The sequence below is a fragment of the Brachionichthys hirsutus genome, chromosome 1, assembly GCF_040956055.1.
Source record: "Brachionichthys hirsutus isolate HB-005 chromosome 1, CSIRO-AGI_Bhir_v1, whole genome shotgun sequence".
Taxonomy (NCBI): Eukaryota; Metazoa; Chordata; class Actinopteri; order Lophiiformes; family Brachionichthyidae; genus Brachionichthys; species Brachionichthys hirsutus.
In genome coordinates this window covers 2,747,614-2,754,631 of record NC_090897.1, presented here as the reverse complement: position 1 = coordinate 2,754,631, position 7,018 = coordinate 2,747,614, and positions in this window count along the sequence as shown.

The following is a 7,018-nucleotide window of genomic DNA, read 5'->3' as shown; positions in this document are numbered from 1 at the left end:
GAGAGCGCGCCTGCTGACAAGATCATTAATAAAAGCTGCTGGGAGAGTGATCGATCGGCTTGATGAATGATCAGAGCCACAAATACTATAAAGCACCTGGATGTCAGGCCTCGTCTCTTTGAGGAGTAAAGGAGGGGAGAGGGAGCCTTAAAAATAAGAACACGAATCCGACCCTCCTCCCCTGGATTTTATTGTATCTTCAAAAGCTCTGGATCGAGATCCAGAAGAATCCGCCATTACTGAAAGTGTTCTTTTTGTGGATAACTTCTAAACTAATAATGACAGCAACGTCACTAAAGGTTTGTTTTCATGGTTAAGGAATCTAAAAATATAGAAAACATCAACGTAGTACCATTATTTTAGGTGTAAATCACAATAAGGGGGGACTGAGGTGCTTGGTGGAGGTCTGTGCTCCCCTCACACCTTTCCCGAGCTCCACGTCTGCTACACGCCTCCTCCTGTCCTCCTTCTCCTCCTCTATCTGTGGCGTCTGCCAGTGTGTCTCTGTTGACACACACACCTTACTCAGCAGTTCATCGTGATGCCTAATCTTTGTAAAGGAGGGAGAGAGAATGAGTTCAGAAGTAGTGTCGTCCCCTTGCATGGCTGCATCTATCAATATCTGTACATTGATCTGGCCTCGCCTCGCCTCCTCCATTTGTCCAGATATAGATTGCTTTTCTCTGCAGGTATCTGTGCCTGGAATCTGACTGATGGGTGAAGTGCTCCGGGGAGGGCACCGCTGAGCCAGCCTCCAGTCCACACGACGTACTTTTGACTGGGCCGGGACTTGAACCAGTGACCGTGTTACTAGTGACTAGTGTTAAAGAGTTACTTTAACACTAGTTTTAAGAAATATTAAAATAATAATGCAGATTCAACTCAGAATGTAAAATCAGGCTTGAGTTAACCAGGCTTGCAAAACACGGCAGTCACGGAAAGACCACCAAAGATGCTTTTTAGAAGAGAGAGAAATAGGAAACGCTGTTTTATGCATCATTTAATAAAAACACAAGTGCTTTTTCTTGGATGGATGCATTCCAACGAGACAGAAAATAAAAGCAGCAGCATCTGAGTGTTTGTTTGGCTGCTTGTACATTTAGTAAATAGCGTAAATAGATATTTTACGTCTGAATGCATTTTTGTCTGTTGTGTTTGCCGTCAGGGCCCGGCCATAAATCAGAGGCCCTCGGGCCGGGGATTGCCCGGCTCGTGGCTCCTTGTGTAATTACAAAGCTGACATTTAAACAGCAGCGGCCATATTTCACTGCTGCCGGTTGCCGGACACAGAGTGGTCTGCAGACGGAGTAAAAGTTTTCAGCTCAGGAAAAAATCAATAACAGATAGAATGCATTCTAATGCCTTGTTAATGGACCCACATATTAATTATTCAACGGCGGTCATTTTGTCTGCTCATTAAAGTGGCAGCTGAGAGGAGAAATGTGGAGCTCTCCTCCTCCTCGCTCTCCTCGGGCAGCGCCGGCCCGTCACCACGTTCTCCGTTTATCCGCTCGTCTGCTGAGTTCCACACCACATCTGTTCTGTTTTTAGTTACAGTAGTAAATATAAAATAACTTCAAGAAATTGAATCCCTTCCTGCCTTCTAAAAGCACCCAAATCAACGCTAATAGCAAATCTGAAAATCGGCAGGCAGGCATTCAGTTTCTCCGTCTGTCTCTTCCTTCATGTACGACATGATCACGGGAAAGCCATCTCCTCATCCACACCACGCCGGTGGCAGGGAACATCTGTCTCTAGAACCCCCCCCCCCCCCCTCCCCCTGCCACACAGCGTTAGAGTCAGGGTAGGTCACTCACTCCACTGGCCGGTCTGGGAAGGCCTGTGGGCAGAGCAGGGCTCGGATGCGAGGGCGTCCAGGCGGAAACCTTTCCCCGGGTCCATCCTGCGTTGCCTGCCTCATGCCAGTTCTGTGTGTGTGTGTGTGTGTGTGTGTGTGTGTGCGTGTGCTGTCTGGATTGTGGCGAGCAGCCGGGGACTGTAGGTCAGAGGGCATCCACAACAACTAAAGGCTTCCTCCTCTTGAGGCTGGCGTCTGACTTTGTGAGGCGTCGCCACCGACCGGCTTTAATCTCCTTACATTTAGACTGTTTAAATAGTCTCACCTCAGCTAAGTTCCTATTTGCCCAACCAAAGTGGATTGTTATCTGACGCAGCAGCAGGCAGCGGCGTGCCGGTCACACAGCGGATTGCTGTTCCAGATAAGAGGGAACAAGATGTGTGGGGGGGGGATCACTATTTAACGGGACAAACGTCCAGGGAGGCCGGACCGGGTTCCAACATCTATTCACCGAATCCGTGATCCAGCCTGGGTCCTTCTGAATCCCGCCGATGCTCTTAGAAGGCGCTGGCTAGCCTCAAACTTAAAATAGAAGAAACAACGGTTGCTAGGAGACGCCGGGAGCGTTGTGGAGTCGTCAGGGAGCATCATTCCTCCGCCATCGCCGCTTCCTGGTGTCCGTCAGCATTCCGGCCTCTGAGAGAAGAGAGTTAAACTAGTGTGTGACACGTGGAGACGATTCTGTAACACATCAGTCGTTGTACTTGTTGCGACCGGGGTGGCGTTACCATGATGACGATGAATGTTTATTATGACTAGCTTATAAGTTATCAACCAACAATGTGCTTCTCCACAGTGACAGATCTAGATCCAATTATCCATCCAGATAGGAAGGCAGTTTTAGGAACGCATGTAGGGATAAATGTGCTGCATTCATGAACAATAAAGTGAGTGGGAAATGTCGGTATCATTGTATGGCTGGTGTTATTTGGCCCCTTAATGGGTGTAAATATTTAGCAACAACCAATTTCACTGAAATAAATAGCGTGAGTGGAGCAGCCCATTTAATTGCGTCATTAATTTTTAACACTTCCGTTATAACACGGAGCAGGTGCTGCTTTCTTGTCTTTCCTTTTCCTTCTTCTATTCGTCCGGTTTGTTCCTTTCGATCCCTTTATCTCGACATCTGTAACCGTCTCTTTTCCATCCATCCATCTTTTTTCCCCCCCATGCTCTTTGTGTGTGAATTGAGAGAGAGAGCGAGAGCAAGAAGGGAAGAGAAGGGAAGAGAAGAAACACAACAGATGCTACCAGGTTGTCCAGAAAAATGCAACGACCGCGTACAAGATGGGCCATTATCCGTCTACAGCGCTGTTGACAAATCAATGGCTCTGACAGTGATGATCCGGTGTTACAGCAAACATAAAGCACTCAGACAGCCTGCCTGCTCACTATGGAGACGGCAGCAGGGGAGCACTAGGGGCAAGGGGGCTTTGTGTGTGTGTGTGTGTGTGTGTGTGGTTTCTGCCCTGGTGTGCAGGTGTGGCTTTAAAACCTTAACGCCCATTAAAGCTTCCCGCAGTTGATCACATGTCATGAATCAAACAGAACTTTCTGCTTTATAGCATTAATCAGACTGAGCCGGACCTCTTCCTGGATTCTAATTCTGGAGCACGAGCGCTTCCTCTCGCCAGCAGCCTGCAGAGGCTTTAACCCGGTAATAAGCCTTGACCCGGTCCGGGTTAAAGCTGCTCTGCTTTAATATGCTGCGCACCAGACGGGGCGGTGGCACCGGCGCCGTGAAGCCCCACCCGCTGGAGCCCGTATCTGAAGGAGCTGCCGAACGGTAATCCATTCATGCAGACATATTGTACAGCATAAGGGATTTATAGTTAACATGCGACGTGCGCGCTGCCGATATGGCCCAGAGCAGAGTGGAGGGAAAGGATGAGGAGCAATGCCACGGAGGATGGTGCGTTGTCATGGATACAGCCGGTCTCTGATGACCGTTTCCGGCTCACCTAACCAGCGGACTTCCTGGATGCTGGTTCATTTATTCGTTTTGAAGGTTTATGCCGACGTGGTCAAAATATTACCTCGAATCGAAATGTTGAGCTTCCGGTGAAGCTTAATAATCTGCCGCCGGCCCGTTTGTCACGACTTTAAAGAAGCTGCGAGCCCGTATCCGATGTCATTACGTCTGCAATCAGCTTTCTAAAAATAAACACACCAAAACGTGGAACGTGTTCTCGATGTTGTTTCAAACGGAGCAGGAACTCGTTTCCCTGCTCCGTTTGAATGAAGCCATTTTCATCTATTTTCTTAATCTATTGAGGGAAAAAGAGGAAAAACAATCAAACAGGGTCTCTGAGGTTTTGTTTTTTCCAGACGTAATAATTTAATCGACCTGACAACATTTTGAGTTCTGCAACGACCGGAAATCGGATTTTGTAAAATCAAGGCATCAGAAAAGGGACAAACAAGTTAGCTATTTTTCACTTTTAATCTTGTTTTTATGTTGTGAGCTACAGAAATAAGTCCAGAACTTCCCTGAAGCCTCTGCAGGGTGAGGCCTCAGGTGAAGGATGGACCCCCCCCCACCCCCACCCCACCCTCCATATCGCCCTGCTGCCCAAAGTGAAAGATCTTAAATGAACAGAGAGAGAGGAAGGGACACAGATTTACCCCGGGAGTACAAAAAGTTCTGGTGGTGCAATCCTCCACCCGACTCATCTGCCTCCGCTGTTACCCACGCGTGGAGACGGAGGGGGGAACACGGGGGGGGGGGGGGGGGCGTAGGCTGGAGGGGTTCAGCGCACGGACAAGAAGACGAGTGTCAACGGGGACAGGAAAAAGACGGAGGCTGCCTGCACCCTAACCCCCGTCCCCATCCACCCTCCGCTGCAGACAACCATATGTGGGCTTACAACATGACATTGCCAGTAGAAGAGGTGGGGGCAGAAAGAGGGGGGGGGGGGCAGAAGTCTCGGTTGCCCTGACATCCCCGACTCTGACAGCTGATGGAGGCAGATTAGACTCACGCACGCACACAACTGTCAAGCATCTCCCCACCCAACGCCGATCCCCCCCCTTCACCCAAACGCCCCTCCCTTTACTCCATATTGTGCACTGACACTTTTCCAGGAGAAGTGAGCATCACAGCCACCAAGGAGGCGATGCTGCGTTCAGGCGCCGTCGTAATCTTTACACTTCTGACCTGTCTGTCCTGATCGAAAAAACAATGCCGCTCATGCCGCTGCCTCTTACAGCACAGAGCAGATAGCCATTAGCGTAATGTCTATCAGCCCCCATGACTCGGGTGCCCCCCCCCCCAGCCCAGACGCCTCCTGCAGGGTCAGCAGACCTAGAACTCACTCAGCAGATGGATCACCTTCTACAGAACTTCACTCTGCATCCAGCACTCGTTCCTTATCTGGCTGTGAATCAGTTTTTCTGCTTGGAACTCGTTGTTTACGGCTTGAAAGAGTAAGACAATACGAAAGAACCGTGTGTGTGTGTAGAGGTGTGTGTGCGTGTGTGTGTGTGGGTGTGTGTGTAGAGGTGTGTGTGTGTGTGTGTGTGTGTGTGTAGAGGTGTGTGTGTTGTGTGTGTGTGTGTGTGTTTGCTTGTTAAGTTTCTGTGTTAGAAACAGCAAGCTGACATTTTACTTTGAGACAGATAAGAGGTGGAGGCCAGGAAAGAGGGTGCATGTGTGTGTCTGTGTGTGTGTGTGTGTGTGTGTGTGTGTGTACTGACGCAGACATGCACAGTGGGACAGTATGTCATCGATTGAGCTGCAGGAAGGGGCCTATTATCTCCAGCCATGGTTCAAGCGGGGGAGTCAAGTGTGTCATACATGTTGGCTCTAATTGGCAACCCACCCCGAGTGGAGGCTGACTGGGGTGAAGGCAGAGCAGAAAGAAACCAACCAGCACCTCCTGCTCGCACTCACACACACACACACACACACACACACACACACACACACCTCCCTGACCCGTGGAAATGTTGCACTGCACAAATAAATCACTGATTTGTAAGCGAGGTAAATTCAAATTGATATGTGCATCATGTGAAACCAGGAGGCTCTCTGAAAATAATGCAGATGCATTTATTCCGTTGTGTCGCATTGTTCTTCGTGGCTGCTGCAGGTTTCAAGGCTTTTTGCGCGCCTGCGATTATTTTTTATTTCGATTGGAAGGAGGCACAGTTTGACTTCTGTTTGTATTTTTAGTCTCCATTCTCAGGGTGTTTATTTGTTCTGCTCTTCAGACCCTCCTCTTGTTAGATAAGCCTCCAGTTTTCTAACTTCCCACAGCTGAAACGCGTCCACGGCGCGACACTGCCCTCTGCAGGCAGGAGAAGTCACAGCAGTTGACCAAAACAAAACGAAGCAGCCCACACAATATATCAAAAATAAAAATAATACTTATAGATGCCCTGTTAAACCCATTTGGATATGAATTATAGATATCTAACATAACCTTAAAGCGAAGAAGAAAATGTTCCCCCCATTATGTGTTTTACAGAAATGACCATATATGGTGATCTTTATTAAAGCAGGCCTTCAATAAGATGTTTGCCGAGAAATCATGCATAAATCCTGAACAGCAGATTTCCAGATGCTTCGCTGCTGTGCCTGTCAGTAAAATAGTGTGAAGCCCAAGTTCGTATAGTTCTCCTCTACCTGAGCCAGACGGAGAACAGGTTGGGTTCCGTGTTTCCTGATCAGTGGGGTTCCTCCAGCCTGGAACGCTGTGAGGTGGTCTTTGCTATTATCGCCTCAGTGGGACGCTGCGGTTCTCTGCTGGCTGTGGGATTGTTTAAAAACTCTCATTTTAAATGAGAATGATGGATGGAGCTTGACGGGGGGAACAAATCTGAAGATGAGTCTAACTTAGATCCCATTAGAGTCTGGATACAAAAAATACATCTGGATTTTCCCATTTATTTATAATGGAAGCTTTAAAAAAAGAAAAAATCTTGATATGCATTTAATTGACTCACCAAAAATCAGTCATAAAGAGGTCCGATATCTGTTAAAAATCTGTTAAAATTACTCTGATTCACTTTTACTTTTCATGGTTGGTGTATAAAGATACCAAGAACAATTTGGAACCTTTTGATAATGATCCAGATCAATATGTGGGCGGGGAATGAGCTCTAGCATTTCTGGTACTACTTCATGCTGTTAGTCAGCTAATAGCATGCATATTATAC